The sequence below is a fragment of the Nycticebus coucang genome, chromosome 8 (assembly GCF_027406575.1).
Source record: "Nycticebus coucang isolate mNycCou1 chromosome 8, mNycCou1.pri, whole genome shotgun sequence".
Classification (NCBI taxonomy): Eukaryota; Metazoa; Chordata; class Mammalia; order Primates; family Lorisidae; genus Nycticebus; species Nycticebus coucang.
The window spans coordinates 39,207,916-39,224,474 of record NC_069787.1 but is presented as its reverse complement, the minus strand read 5'-3'; the positions used below and the strand labels follow the sequence as shown (position 1 = coordinate 39,224,474).

At 38.7% G+C, this 16,559-nt stretch overlaps 1 non-coding gene across 1 annotated transcript; it reads right to left on the bottom strand.

The window, feature by feature from the left end:
- Positions 1-15,481: 15,481 nt before the first annotated feature.
- On the bottom strand, positions 15,482-15,619 carry LOC128592794 (U4 spliceosomal RNA). Its single transcript, XR_008382012.1, has one exon. It is a non-coding gene; the product is annotated as a U4 spliceosomal RNA (small nuclear RNA).
- Between the last annotated feature and the right edge of the window lie 940 nt (positions 15,620-16,559).

Below are 16,559 nucleotides of genomic sequence, written 5' to 3'. Positions count from 1 at the left end.
TGAACTGCTTTGGGGAGAGCCTGAGCAGGAAGGTGGAGAACTTTGGCCGTTGTCTAGGGCCCCAGTCTGAGCCACTGAGCCAGAAGGAGCTAATAGTGTTTGGCTGTGGGTCACAGGGAGCCATTGTGAGCAATCTGCCCTGGCAAGTTCTGCACTCAGGGTCACAGATCTAGAATCGGGTGGGAGGCTGTAACCCAGCAACCAAATAGCCTAAGGGTGGGGTCTGAGCCGCCTTGCAGCCCTAACCCTCAGGGGCAGAGTGAGAACGGTTTTGGCACACTGGGTAAGTGGATAGCCACTTCAGCAGTGATTCCAGTGACAAGCACATTCCTGGGAAAGCTTCTGCTCAGCAAGTTTACAAGTTCAAAGTGCCCTTTAAGTGGGCTGAAGAGAGATTTAGGGTGTCTACCTGCTGGGGTTTGAGAAATCAGCAGCCTCCAGTCATATCAGAACTGTGATTAACATCTTATACCCCAGAAGACCACGGGTTGCCCAGAGAATATTCAATAACATATACATACTGCTTTATTTTGGGGGGTTTTTTTGTTTGTTTGTTTTTTGTTTTTTTGGTTTGATTGTTTTTTTGTTTATTTGGATGTTGTTGATGTTGTTTTGTTGTTTAATTTCAACCTTTTCCATACAGATCATTTTCTTTCTCAATTTTTCTAGTTTAATTATAATTTCCCAGTGCTGCCTTTTTCAATAACTAGACCTTCAGTTTTGCTAGTGTTTCTACCACTATTATTTGGTTTTTCACCCAATTTTATCCTGTAAAGTTTTCTGTTTGCTGGTTTTGGTTTGATTTATAACATTATTGTCGTCTTTCTTCTCTACTTGGTAGAGGTGGGATACTGTGTCTGATCAGGTAAGCAAAGAGCTGCTGACCTCAAGGGAACCACAAAACTGGGCACCCCCAGAAGGTGGTTTTTTTTTAAGGTTGTGTCAAAGTACCCTACTGTACACATATATTGCTCTATCTCCCCCTTTCAGTGCCTGTCTTCTTTTTGTAAATATTCCTTTTACCCAACCCCTCTCCTTTCTCTATTTTTCTTTTTTTTTCTTATCACTCGGTCCTCCTTTCTCTCATCCCTTTTTTGCTCTCCAACCTTCTCACCCTTCTGGTCCTGTAACCCGTAGTCCACAGGCACGAGAACTTAAAGAACAAGAGGAAGTGAAAGGAAAATTAAAGCAGGGAAACAGATAAAAGAAATCCCTCATGAGGAAGAATCAGAAGAAAACACCAGGCAACATGAAGAACCAGTCCAGAACAACCCCGCCAAGGGACCATGAGGTAGCTACTGCAGATGCTTTCACCTATGAAGAGATGATAGAAATGAAGGAAAGGGAATTTAGAATACACATGTTGAAAACAATGAAAGAAATGATGGAAACAATGAAGGAAACTGCTAATAAAGTGGAAAATACCAAAAGGAAATCCAAAAACAGAATCAAATAAGAGATGAACGATATGAAGAATATAAAAAGGATATAGCAGAGCTGAAGGAAATGAAACAGTCAATTAGGGAACTTAAAGATGCAATGGAAAGTATCAGCAACAGGTTAGACCATGCAGAACAAAGAATTTCAGAGGTAGAAGACAAAGTTCTTGAGATAACTCAGATAGTAAAAGAGGCAGAAAAGAAGAGAGAGAAAGCAGAACGTTCACTGTCAGAATTATGGGACTTTATGAAGTGTTCCAACATATGAGTTATAGGAATTCCAGAAGAGAAAGAAGAATGCCCCAGAAGAATGGAAGCCATACTAGAGAATATTATAAAAGAAAATTTCCCAAATATCACCAAAGATTCTGACACACTGCTTTCAGAGGGATATCGGACCCAGGGTTGCCTCAACTCTAACCGAGCTTCTCTAAGACACATTGTGATGAACCTGTCCAAAGTCAAGACAAAAGAAAAGATTCTGCAAGGTGCCAGAAGTAAGAGGCTTTTGACCTACAAGGGCAAATCCATCCGAGTGACCGCAGACTTCTCTAATGAAACTTTCCAAGCAAGAAGACAATGGTCATCCACCTTTAATCTAGTTAAACAGAACAATTTCCAGCCTAGAATTCTGTACCCTGCTAAGCTAACCTTAAAAAATGACGGAGAAATCAAATTATTTATGGACATACAAACATGGAGGAAATTCGCCACAACAAGACCAGCTCTACAGGAAATACTTCAACCTGTTCTGCACGCTGACCACCACAATGGATCAGCAGCAAAGTAAGAACTCATAAATTAAAGGACAGAACTTAACCTCCACACTGATGCAAAAGTTAAAACTAAGCAATGGACTCTCACAAAATAAGACGAATAAAATACTACCACACGTATCAATTATCTCAATAAATATTAATGGCTTGAATTCCCTACTGAAGAGACATAGATTGGCTGACTGGATTAAAAAACACAAGCCATCCATTTGCTGTCTGCAAGAAACACACCTGGCTTCAAAAGACACATTAAAGTTCCCAGTCAAGGTTTGGAAGACAATTTTTCAGGCAAATGAAATTCAGAAGAAAAGAGGAGTTGCAATCTTATTTTCAGATACATGTGGATTTAAAGCAACTAAAGTCAAAAAAGACAAAGATGGTCAGTTTATGTTGGTCAAGGGAAAAATACAACAAGAAGACATTTCAATTCTAAATATTTATGTACCCAATTAAAATGCTCCCAGATTCTTGAAACAGACCTTACTCAGTCTGAGCAATATGATATCTGATAATAACATAATAACAGGGGCTTTAACACTCCTCTTACAGAGCTGGACAGATCCTCTAAACATAAATTAAACAAAGATAGAACAATATGGTTGATAGACGCATATAGAACACTCCACCACAAAGATAAAGAATATATATTCTTCTCGTCACCCCATGGAACATTCTACAAAATCGATCATATCCTGGGACAAAAAACAAATATCAACAGAATCAAAAGAATTGAAAAGTTACCTTGTATCTTCTCAGACCATAAGGCACTAAAGGTGGAACTCAACTCTAACAAAAATGCTCGACCCCACACAAAGGCAAGGAAATTAAACAATATTCTGTTGAATAACAGATGGGTGAAGGAAGAAATAAAACAGGAAATCATTAACTTCCTTGAGCATAACAACAATGAAGAGACAAGCTACCAAAACCTGTGGGATACTGCAAAAGCAGTTTTGAGAGGAAAATTCATCACTTTAGATGCCTACATTTGAAAAACTGAAGGAGAGCACATTAACAATCTCACAAGAGATCTTATGGAATTGGAAAAAGAAGAACAATCTAAGCCTAAACTCAGTAGAAGAAAAGAAATATCCAAAATCAAATCAGAGATCAATGAAATTGAAAACAAAAGAATCATTCAGAAAATTAATGAAACAAGGGGTTGGTTTTTTGAAAAAATTAATAAAATAGATAAACCATTCACCAGACTAACGAGGAATAGAAAAGTAAAATCTCTAGAACCTCAATCAGAAATGATGAAGGGGAAATAACAATTGATCTCACAGAGATACAAGTGATCATCTCTGAATACTACCAGAAACTCTATGCCCAGAAATTTGACAATATGAAGGAAATGGATCAATATTTGGAATCACACCCTCTCCTTAGACTCAGCCAGGAAGAAATAGAGTTCCTGAACAGACCAATTTCAAGCACTGAGATTAAAGAAACAATAAAAAAGCTTCCAACTAAAAAATGCCCTGGTCCAGATGTCTTCACTCCAGAATGCTATCAAACCTTCTAGGAAGAGCCTGTACTGCAGAAATTATTCCAAAAAATTGAGGAAGAAGGAATCTTTCCCAACACATTCTATGAAGCAAACATCAACCTGATACCAAAACTAGGAAAAGACCCAAGCAAAAAGGAGAATTTCAGATCAATCTCACTCATGAATATAGATGCAAAAATTCTCAACAAAATCCTAGCCAATAGATTACAGCTTATCATCAAAAAAGTCATTCATCATGATCAAGTAGGCTTCATCCCAGGGATGCAAGGCTGGTTTAACATACGCAAGTCCATAAACGTTATCCACCATATTAACAGAGGCAAAAATAAAGATCACATGATCCTCTCAATAGATGCAGAAAAAGCATTCGATAAAATCCAGCATCCTTTTCTAATTAGAACACTGAAGAGTATAGGCATAGGTGGCACATTTCTAAAACTGATTGAAGCTATCTATGACAAGCCCACAGCCAATATTTTACTGAATGGAGTAAAACTGAAAGCTTTTCCTCTTAGAACTGGAACCAGACAAGGTTGTCCTCTGTCACCTTTACTATTCAACGTAGTGCTGGAAGTTCTAGCCAATACAATTAGGCAAGACAAGGAAATTAAGGGAATCCAAATGGAAGCAGAGGAGGTCAAACTCTCCCTCTTTGCTGACGACATGATCTTATACTTAGAGAACCCCAAAGACTCAACCACAGAACTCCTAGAAGTCATCAAAAAATACAGTAATGTTTCAGGATATAAAATCAATGTCCACAAGTCAGTAGCCTTTGTATACACCAATAGCAGTCAAGATGAGTAGCTAATTAAGTACACAACTCCCTTCACCATAGTTTCAAAGAAAATGAAATACCTAGGAATATACCAAACAAAGGAGGTGAAGGAACTCTATAAAGAAAACTATGAAATCCTCAGAAAGGAAATAGCAGAGGATATTAACAAATGGAAGAACATACCATGCTCATGGATGGGAAGAATCAACATTGTTAAAATGTCTATACTTCCCAAAGCAATCTACCTATTCAATGCCATTCCATCAAAATACCAACATCGTACTGTCAAGATTTGGAAAAAAGGACTCTGCGTTTTGTATGGAACCAGAAAAAACCCCGTATAGCTAAGGCCGTTCTTAGTAATAAAAATAAAGCTGGGGGCATCAACCTACCAGATTTTAGTCTGTACTACAAAGCCATAGTGGTCAAGACAGCATGGTACTGGCACAAAAACAGAGACATAGACACTTGGAATCGAATTGAAAACCAAGAAATGAAACGAACATCTTACAACCACCTAATCTTCGATAAACCAAACAGGAACATACCTTGGGGGAAAGACTCCCTATTCAATAAATGGTGTTGGGAGAACTAGATGTCTACATGTAAAAGACTGAAACTGGACCCACACCTTTCCCCACTCACAAAAATTGATTCAAGATGGATAAAGGACTTAAACTTAAGGCATGAAACAATAAAAATCCTCAAAGAAAGCATAGGAAAAACACTGGAAGATATTGGCCTGGGGAAAGACTTCATGAAGTAGACTGCCATGGCAATTGCAACAACACCAAAAATAATCAAATGGGACTTCATTAAACTGAAAAGCTTCTGTACAGCTAAGGAGACAATAAGCAAAGCAAAGAGATAACCTACACAATGGGAAAGGATATTTGCATATTTTCAATCAGACAAAAGCTTGATAACTAGGATTTATAGAGAACTCAAATTAATCCACAGGAAAAATGCCAACAATCCCATATATCAATGGGCAAGAGACATGAATAGAACTTTCTCTAAAGATGACAGACGAATGGCTAACAAACACATGAAAAAAATGTTCATTATCTCTATATATTAGAGAAATGCAAATCAAAACAACCCTGAGATATCATCTATCTCCAGTGAGAATGGCCCACATCACAAAATCTCAAAACTGCAGATGCTGGCATGGATGTGGAGAGAAGGGAACACTTTTACACTGCTGGTGGGACTGCAAACTAGTACAACCTTTTTGGAAGGAAGTATGGAGAAACCTCCAAGCCCTCAAGCTAGACCTCCCATTTGATCCTGCAATCCCATTACTGGGCATCTACCCAGAAGGAAAAAAATCCTTTTATCATAAGGACACTTGTACTATACTGTTTATTGCAGCTTAATTTACAATCGCCAAAATGTGGAAACAGCCTAAATGTCCACCAACCCAGGAATGGATTAACAAGCTGTGGTATACGTATACCATGGAATACTATTCAGCTATTAAAAAAAATGGAGACTTTACATCCTTCGTATTAACCTGGATGGACGTGGAAGACATTATTCTTAGTAAAGCATCACAAGAATGGAGAGCATTAATCCTATGTACTCCATTTTGATATGAGGACAATTAATGATAATTAAGGTTTTGGGGGGGAAGCAGAAAGAGGGAAGGAGAGAGGGCGGTGGGGCCTTGGTGTGTGTCACACTTTATGGGGTCAAGACATGACTGCAAGAGGGACTTTACCTAACAATTGCAATCAGTGTAACCTGGCTTTTTGTACCCTCAATGAATCCCCAACATTAAAAAAAATAAAAGAAAAGAAAAAGATCTTCAAAAAAAAAAAAAAAAGAAAAGTCGATGATCATCCTCTTCTAGCTTGAAAGGTTTCAGGAAAGACATCTGCAGTTATTTTAATATTCTTGCCCTTATAGGTGATGGCTTTCTTTCATCTGGCTGCTTTAGAATTTTCTCCTTCATATTAACTTTAGTGAAATTGATTCTGATGTGTCTGGGGGATGTCTTATTTGGGTTGAATGGTGCTGGAGTTCTGAAACTGTCTGCTATCTGAATTTCAGAATCTCTTGGCATGTCCGGAAAGTTCTCCTTCATAATCTCATGGAGAAGGGACTCTGTGCCTTGTGAAGCCACTTCATCACTTTCTGGGATCCCTATAAGACGAATATTAGTTTTCTTCGAATTATCCCAGAGCTCTCTGAGAGAGTTATCTGTTTTTGCCCTCCATTTCTCTTCCTCTTTGAGAGTTGGGGAGCATTTGAAAGCTTTGTATTCAATGTCAGAAATCCTTTCTTTTGCTTGTTCCATTCTGTTACTGAGGGATTCTACTGTGTTTCTCAGATCTTTGAGGGCTGAAACTTCTTGTCTCATTGTATCAAAATCTTTGGTCACTTTGTCTTTGATTTCGTTGAATCCTTGAGATATCTTTTGGGATACTGCTTGGAATTGTAATTCAATCTTATTTGCTATCCAGATTCTGAATTCGATTTCTGACATCTCAGCTATTTGTTTGTGCCTGGGATATTGTGCTGTGTCTGCCCCATTGATCCTTGGGGGAGTTGATCTACTCTGATTATTCATATTGCCATAGTTTTTCTGTTGATTTTGCCTCATGATTGTTTTTCACCATTGTCTCTGGCTGTCCTCAGAGTTGGGGAGCTGTCTCTCCAAGATTAGACCCCAGTGGGATCACTCTATTGTTGCTGGATCTTTGTAGGGAGTGACCCTGTGTATTTACTCTGGGGCTGCCCCCACCATGGAGTTCTGCTTGTGGAAGCAGCTCTGTAGTGTGACACACCCGGATCCAGCACCAGGGTGGGAAGTGGTGCACACAGTTCTGGGAGTGCCTGGCACCCACTGACTTTTGCCCAAGGTTCTAGCAGTCTCTGGCCAGGAGAAGGGCTCTGTGCAGAGGCAGGGAGGGCTCCGGAGGGCACGTGGCTACCAGAGTCCCTGGCCAGACGCGTGCGCCATTGTGGAGGCAGGGAGGGTACAGGAGGGAGGACGCAGTGTAGCGTGGCTCCCGCCATTCCTGGTCAGGGCATGCAGAGGCCCAGCCAGCATGGGTCACTGGTCAGGGTTCGCAGCACAGTTCTTATGGAGGTCCGGTTGGTGCCAAGCTTATGCTATCATCTGTGATGACACAGCACTCTACCCAGGGCAACAGCCCAAGGCTCCAGTGTGCCAAAACCAGTCTCACTCTGCCCCTGAGGGTTAAGGCTGTAAGGAAGCTCAGTCCCCACCTTTAGGCTGGTCAGTCAATAGGTTACTAGCTCCCACCTGATCCTTGCTCTGTGACCCTGAGGGCGGAGCTTGCTTGGGCAGTTCTCTCACAATGGCTCCCTGTGGCCCATAGCTGAACACTATTAGCTCTGTCCGGCTCAGTGGCTTAGTCTGGTGCCCTAGACAATGCCCAAAGTTCTCTGTACTCCTGCTCAAGCTCTCCCCAAGGCAGTTCAACTGAGTGCCAAGTCCAAAAACACTGAAACAGTTCACAGGTAAGGCCTTTCCAGTTTGCAATCTCACTGCTGCTTGTACTTACAGTTGCTGGTGGGATTAGGTTGATCAAACACATGCAACCACTTGCCAGTTTTCCACTGTTTTTGTCCTCCTCTTGGTGTCCAGAAGTCCCTTGCTAATTTCTTGTATCCTTGAAGGGATGATTATTGGCAGATCCCACCAGCCAGAGATGCCTGGAGTCTTGCCTCCCCAGACTCACCGTGCCCAGTTGCAGGGAAGCCGTTACTCAGCCACCATCTTGCTCCACCTCCCACTATTTGAAAATTTTAATACTAGAGATGTATTTTGCCATGAAATTTCCATTCCTCAAGTAGGCATTGCTAGGTTCAGTGAACTGGCCATTAATTGAAACCAAGAATAGACCATCATTGGAATGAGAGGGAGGGGAGAAAAAGGCTAAGAGAAAAATCATTCTATTCCTGATTGTTTGGCATAAACCAGGTGTTCCCTATATCCTTAAGAAATAAATCTCATTCAATTAGAATAATTGAGTTAAATATTAGTGTGAGCCTTAGGAAAAATATTAAGAACATAGTCGTCATTAAATAAACAAAATTAGCTTCATTTCAGGGAGTATGCATAGTGAAAGGGTAAGAAGCTGTGCTAAGAGAGGGAGAGGATGATCAAATGTGATGTGACCGTGCATCTTGCGTGATGCTCATGCATTGCTCTGCCAGCCCCTGCATTTATAGCACAGCAATGAAGAGCCTCAGTTTTGCAGCCAGATAAACAAGGTTATCATCTACCTCAGGTCTTCACTAGTTATAAGTCCCTAGGGGAAATGACTCCTGTCCTTCATGTCTGAGTGTCCTCATCTCTAAAATGGAATGACAGTGATAACTAACTCATAGAATTGATGGACATTTAAATGAAATAATGTATTGAAAATGCTCAGTTAATGATAAGTTTTTCTTTTTGTTTTCCTGTAGGTGGGTGGTGCAGAAGTCAAAGACACTGTAGTCGCTATAGTTTGAGATTTGTAGTCTACTTGTGCAAGCAATAGGACATAAACAAGAGGTCAGCAAGTCAGGGGTATATCTCATCATTACATGCTCAGCACTGAGGATGCAGCAGGTGTCCACAAGTGTGGCCCAATCACATGCATTTCACCACAGTACCCAGAAGCCTTCCTCCAGAGCCATGGTTGAGAATGACACAACAATAAAAGGAATGACTTTGCCATGTCACAGAACTCAGTAAACTGGCTTAACTTTATAAAATCTGGAGATAAAACTGTGAAGAGTAAATTTTCCAAATATATTATTGCTTTGAAGATGAAAATACCTTTTCCTAATTTTATGACAGCCCATGTCCCGTCTACCATAGCAACGCATACATATCACTTACCCTAAATAAGGAGGTGGGAGCAGAAGTTCTGTTTTTTTATCATCTGGGCTTTAAATTTTTCTTGATAGATTATGAGGTACAGAGTCCTCCAGACATATCCATTTTCATGGTGGCAATCATTGCCTTCCACAAAAGTGGAGCAGCATCATAGGGAAAGATCCCAAGTTCACAGAATTGTATACATCTGCCTGGCTTTCTACCAGAGGCTAATGAAACACAACACTGATGAGAAATGCAGGCTGTAGCAGAGATATTCCAAAACAATTAGTAGAGATCAGGATTGAAAAGCAATTACATAAACCATAGGACATTCATGGCATTTTCTTTTGACAGACCCGCTTTGGACGGAATACAGAATACAAATGTGCGGGTTTGAAAGTTTTCCACTCTGGGCATCTATCACTTCTGTTCTATTCAGATACTTTGTTTTGCAGGGCTTACATTAGACTTTTCAACCTTAATATTCATAGCAAATTAAGTAAATCAAAACATTAAACAGTGGAAGGGTCTACATTTAAGTAGTGGTAGTGCAAAAGAAACAATTTTGGAAGGTCTTCAGAAGGCATAAATTTTGCTGGGCTTCTACAAGACAAATGCAATTTGAAGAGGTTGAAAGAAAAAGAGAAAGATTGCTAAGAAAGAGAAAATGTAAGATAAGGCACTGGGGACAAGAATGAACAGTTTAGATAGTGATTGAGTTAGTGATCAATTTGGCTAGAAGGATGTTGAGGTAGAACAGAAAAAAAACTTGGTCTTTGACCCTGGGAGAACTGAGTGCTAATCCTGTCTTTCTGTGACCTTTGGAAACACATATGATCTCATTGAGGGTCACTTTGAGTACCCATAAAATGAAGGCAACAATATTTATCATATGAAATAGGCAACAAATAAATGGTAGCATCATCTAGTAGGCCCGAAAACCCTCTCTTTTCACTTCCCATCATCAGAGGAGATACATGTTCTTTACTTGAAAGTTAACACTACCAAAACCAAATTCACAATTTCTCACAAGCTTCCCTTCTCAACCAACCTGCCTTATCAATAGAACCTCCTGTCTCTACTGACTCAGGCTTGGAACATCTGATTGATGGCTGCCTCAAGTTTCCTTTCAAAGTGAAGGCCCACTCAAATTATATCCCTCCCTCCAAAAAACTATTCGTTTAGAAATCTTTATCTCTGTTTTGTCAGTCACAACCCAAATCTGAGTCCAAAGTGTTGAAAAAGTCTTCCATTTCACCCTCTTGATTCTTACTTTTCTTCCCACAATTTCATCCTCCATCCTCTCACTTGGCTTATTTTTTTCCGAATCCTGGCATAATGTGCCCTGAGGATGGCCCCCTGCTTCTAGCTACTCAGTCATTCATCCATTCATCCAATAAACAGTTACTGAACACCTACCAAAACAAAAATGCTGTGTTATATATTGAAGATACAAAAAGGGATAAAGCATGCCTTTGAGAATCCAGTGGGGGAGAAGTAAACAGATTATAATGCAATGGTACAGAGGAGAGACAGAAATGTGGGAACAAACTTTGGAGGATGAAAAGGACAAAATCTCGCAGAGATGGTGTTGTATCTGGGCTGCATCTTGAAACAGGACAGGTGTTTGTCAGGCAAAAAAGTGAGAAAGGGAACTCTTTTCCTCTGAGGGCACAAGACTAAAAAAACATCTGAATTGTATACATAAAATCCCGTCCATCTCTTGTGAAAGAGGTTAAATGGTTTCCATGCAGCAGTAAGTATATAACTAAACTAGCCAGGAGGCAACTCTAATCTTTGACGGAGCAGGTTAGTGAAAGAGAAGCTCTTCAGAAAAGATGCAGTGGACAGAAGAATGAGTTTTTTCAGAAAAAACTATTTTTCAGACAACTATTGGGTCAGCTATGAAGATTAAAAGGGAGAGAGATTCAAGGATCAAACAAATGAAAAAAAAAATGCAAACAATGTTTCTGACATGGAGCCCCCACTGGCCATGGGGAGAGAAGTTTTAAGCCTTAATGGTAGTGAACATACATACTTGAACCATTTGAAATAAAAATTGGTATCATAACCTCTCTTGATACCTACAAACACTAAAGGGCAATGCAAAAGAAGGCTAAGTCTTTTTAGGGAACATGGGCTTTAACACCACCTCACATCGCATGTGGATCCTTATACAAATAATTTCCTCCCTCCGTTTCTAAATCAAGTGACACAAATCAAGTCTAAATCTGTAGCTACTCAACCAGATTGCACACATATCTCCTGTCATGGGTGTTGTGAATCTGTGGTTGGTATTAAGATAATTTTAAGGATACATTTTATTGCATATATTTGTACTTTACAACATGATGTTACGATATACATATAGATAGCAAAATGGTTACTATAGCAAAGAAGATTAATATATCTATTATCTCACTCAGGTACTTTGCATGTATAACAAGAGAAGTGAAAATATACTTATTTAACAAAAATCTCTAATACAATACAATTTTATTATCTTTAGCCCTCTTCTTGTACATTAGAGCTCTAAATTTGTTCATCTTACATAAATCTGGTTCTGAATGATTCTGAGATTTAATATTTAAAAGCTAAAAATATAGCCAATATGAAGACTTTTCTTTTCAGATGTTTTTGAGGAAGGCAACAAAATATTTTATTTTAGTCCCATTTTCAGATCAAATTGATCTTTCTCACTACATATAGTGTATTTAGAAGGCATGATACCACAAACTACAAGTTGTATGCTCATCACACATTAGGACAGACCCTTAGTTATTTCTTTATCATCACCTAACACAGTGTCTGGCATTGAAGAGTTTAACAAATTAGTCACGGGAGACAGTAGTAAATGAAATGCATATCCTGTATGAATGCATTACCATCTGAATGAATTAAGTCAAACATCTCATCTATCTACTCAATGGACAACGAGTCTTAAGTTTTCTGACACTCATTTGCTTCATCAATAAAATATGGATTAGAGACTGCCTTCTTCTTATGGTTCAGATGAAGGATAAACAGGATAAGGTGCACCAAAAGTCTAATGAGCCTTCATTCAGTAAATGCCAGTGATCCCAAAACAAAGGGGAAAAAGCGTCCTTTTTAGGGAAATTGAAGTTAAATAATAACAATGTCTATAAATAACAAAGGGCACCAAGGAGCATCTTCAGCCTTTGGGAAACCTCCTTATTCATGTTGGGTGAATCTTGGAATTAAAAGGGAAATATGGCGTTATGGCCAAATGAGAAGCAGAGTGGGGGACAGGTAAAAATTCTCCGAAGGAGAGAAAAAAGAGGTAGGAATCCCCCCACCTGCTGTCCAGACCAGCAGCCCCACACCCATCCTTACCTCAGTTTTCCCTAGACCGTCTCCTCAGCAAATCACTCATCAAATCCAAGTGACAAATACGCGTGTGTGCCTATGCATGGAGTTTTCAGGTAAATTTATATAGAACTTTGTATTACTCTTTATAACTCTACATAGCAATATGAATAATGACTTAAAGTCTTAAAACAAATCTAATCATGTTAGTGTTCTGCTTATATGTCAAGTAATGGCTAAAATTTATGGAGCCCGCAAGTAAGCTCTGTTTGCTAGACACTGTTTTAAATGTCTCATTTATTCTCATGACTCTATGACAAATGTACTGCTCTTACCCCCACATTGAAGATGAGCACACTTGGAGATGTGGAGGAATTAAATAGTTATTCCAAGGGTATATAGCAAAAAAAAAATAAATAAATAAGTGGTAGCTACCACTGGGTTTTAACTATGTCACTACAAAGCCCCGGGGCTGGGTATTTTCTCTGTCCCCATCACTGCATTCTGCTCCACCCTGCCCTGTGCCCTGTGGGCTGATCTCCAAGGACTACAACAAGCTTCCCTGGTCCTCTTGGCTTCAGGTTGAGTTTGAGTGGCAGGATCCAGGAGATGAGGAGGGAAGGGTAGGTCACGGTATTTGTTCCTCTGGTCTCTTCCTGGGAAGTCACCTCAGTCTGGCTTCCTCTAATGAAGGTTACTGTCCTCTCAAGTTCAGCACCTCTCCACACCTCTCTTTGTGGTTCCTATAACTGCTCCCTTGCCTTGTCCCTAGGTCAAGGGCTAGTAATAGCTCTGTCATTACTGCCCAGTTTATATGCCATCTCCTGTGATTTCCTTACACATAGCCCACAACTTCATGAATAATCTCATTGTGAATAAATTCTTCAATGTGTCCTGATTTGAATGTGCTGTCTAGTTCCTATTGGGCCCCTGTTTGATACAGCTTTTTAAATAATGCCTTCAGTCTAGGAATGAGAAAAGAACACTGTTCTCCAAACATTCCAGGCACTTCAACAGCTCTGTGACTGAGTGCTTCATGCTGAAAATCAGCAAACATCTTTTCCCCACTTTTCTTGCTAGTAAATCCCCACTTCCTTTGTGATTTCTCAAAGCAGCTCTTCTAATCAACCCTCCTGTGACTTCTCCCTTCTTTGGGACAGAATAACATTCTCTTTCTAAGATGCACCACAGGTGTAATCCCATTGGATATATGTGAATCCTAGTAAATGTGGAATGTAAAGGTCTTAGCAAAATAACTAAGAAAATGCTACAAAAGCTATGTTAACTAATGTGATGAAAATGTGTCAAACTATCTATGAACCAAGTGTATGGTGCCCCATGATCATACTAATGTACACAGCTATGGTTTAATAAAAAAAAAAAAAAACATCTCTTTCTGTCAGTTTCTAAGCATCTACAATTTTAACAGTGTAGTATATTATATACACGGTAGTCAGTAGAGGAAAACGAATGATCACTAAATGGTTGAGTGAATATATTGGTGTTAAATGTATTCTTTATTCATTTCTACCCATCGCATCAACATTATAGCCATTCCATTTTGGGACACAGGAGACCATACAAATGTGATGGTTAATCCTGTGTCACCTTGACTGGGCTAAGGGATGCCCAGATAACCAGTAAAACATTATTTTTGGATATGATGGGTCTGTAGGGTGTTTACAAAAGAGATTACCATTTGAATTGATGGACTGAGTGAGACATATATCCCTCCCCAATGTGGGTGGGCATCATCTAAACCACTGAGAGGCTGAAGAGAGCAAAAAGGAATTCACTCTCTACTTGAGCTGAGACATCCATCTTCTCCTGCCCTCAGACATTAGTGTTCCTGTATCTCAGGCCCATGGGCTTGGACTAAATTACACCACTGGCTTTCTTAGCTCTCCAGCTTGTTTATAGTAGTTCATGGGACTTCTTGGCCTCCATAACTATTTAATAGGTAAATCAATTCCTCTAAATCAATTTCTTTTTCCCTTTTATGTATTTATTGGATATATATATGTATGTGCATGTATAGCATATATATTATATCTCCTATTGGTTATATCTTTTTGGAGAACCATGACTAATCAAAGTATAAAATACCAAAACCTCTAAAAATTGGAATCTTTCTGGTAAACAAAAATCTAATATGCACTTAATATTTCTTTATGAAAAATGCATCAAGAGAAGAGGAAAGGCATGTAACAAGATATGCTTTGAATGTAAGTTTGCAGGTTATTTTTTATTTGTTTTCTTTAATAACATGGTTTACTGAAAATAATACTAAACCTTTAAGAAATGAAAGTTGACTTTTCAGTAGTTTTAATGTATAGTCATTGAGTTTTAAATTTCATCACAATTCACTGGTTAAAATAGATCTGAAGACCATGTACATAATGCATTAAAACAGTAATAGATTCAAACTTACTTGAGTAGCCTAATAACTCATTAAAACAATTCTTCTGTTAAGTCATCACATATTTCTTCTTTCAATACATAATTCATTTCTTATTAGTTATTTCCAAAGATGGTTGACTACTGTCAAACCCCCTCCTGTTCTTAGAACTTAGGGGGCCATCTCTTTCAGGACAAAATATCTAACACTTACATGTAGACTTCAAAGATTTAACATTGGTCTTAGCTCTTAAAATCTATTATTAAGATATGGTTGCTCAGAAAGTCAACTCTTGGTCTAATGTTTTTAAATGACTTGACTCTGAATGTTTAGTAACTTTACTTAGCTCTAATGGATTTAAATATAGAACTTTTTCCTCTTCTCATGAAAATACATAACAATAAAATATATCTGATTAACAGCTTAATCCATGCATCATATATCATTAATAGAAAAGTTATCATGATGGGGTATTAGGAAAAGTTTTCAATTAGCAATAATCTCATCTCAGATAAACATCATTGGCTACAGTATTGCCACTGTGCAAAGTTACTAATGCTTCTTTGAAGGATACTTAATATTTACAAATCATTTTGCTTCTACTTAATGACCCCAATACTTGTGTTCAGCTAACACCTACCTATGCATTTGAAAATGAATAGCTATTGCTTTCCATTGTTTATTTTCATTTTAAGAGATGAGCCCTCAAGAAAAAGATGCAAAGTCTTCATCTTTTTTTATTGCTGAGTAGTATCGCATGGTATGCCTGCAGGATTTTGGAGAACATTCTCATAAGTATCTCAAGAATGGAAAAGCAAGCATCCCATATTCTCAATACTATGTTGAAACTAGTAGATCAGTAACTATAGGTCCACAGAAGAAAAAAACACAACTAAATTCAAGAAGGAGGGAAGGAGAAGGGGATTTAGTAAATTCCCACCTAACAGGACAATATAAAAGTATATGGGTAAAGGACTCAATTGCTTCTCAGACTTTACCTTACAAAAGTGAACAATGTCACCGAATCATGAACTCTCATACTAAAGAAAAAAAAAATATTGCAAGGATAGTTTTTTTGGAAAAGAAATCTTATAAATTTCTTTTTTGTATTGAACTTAATTTTTGTAAAAAGTGGACTTTTTCATACATGTCTCAATTTATCCTTGTTATATGGTTTGAATGTCTCCTCCAAAATTCATGTTTAACTTTGATTGTAGGAGGTAGTTATCTCAGGAATGGCACTGTTATAAAAGAGAACTCTGTCTTGAACAGGCTTTCTTTCCCATTGGCTTTCCACCCTTCCATGGTACAATCATGTTCCTGATGCTAGCATCATGCTTTTGAATTTCCCAGCCTCCAGAATCATAAGATGAATAAATATTTTCTTTTCTTTGTTTTTCCTTTTTGAGACAGAGTCTTACTCTGTTGCCCCAGGCTAGAGTGCTCTGGTATCATAGCTCATAGCAACATAAAACTCCTGGGCTCAAGCAA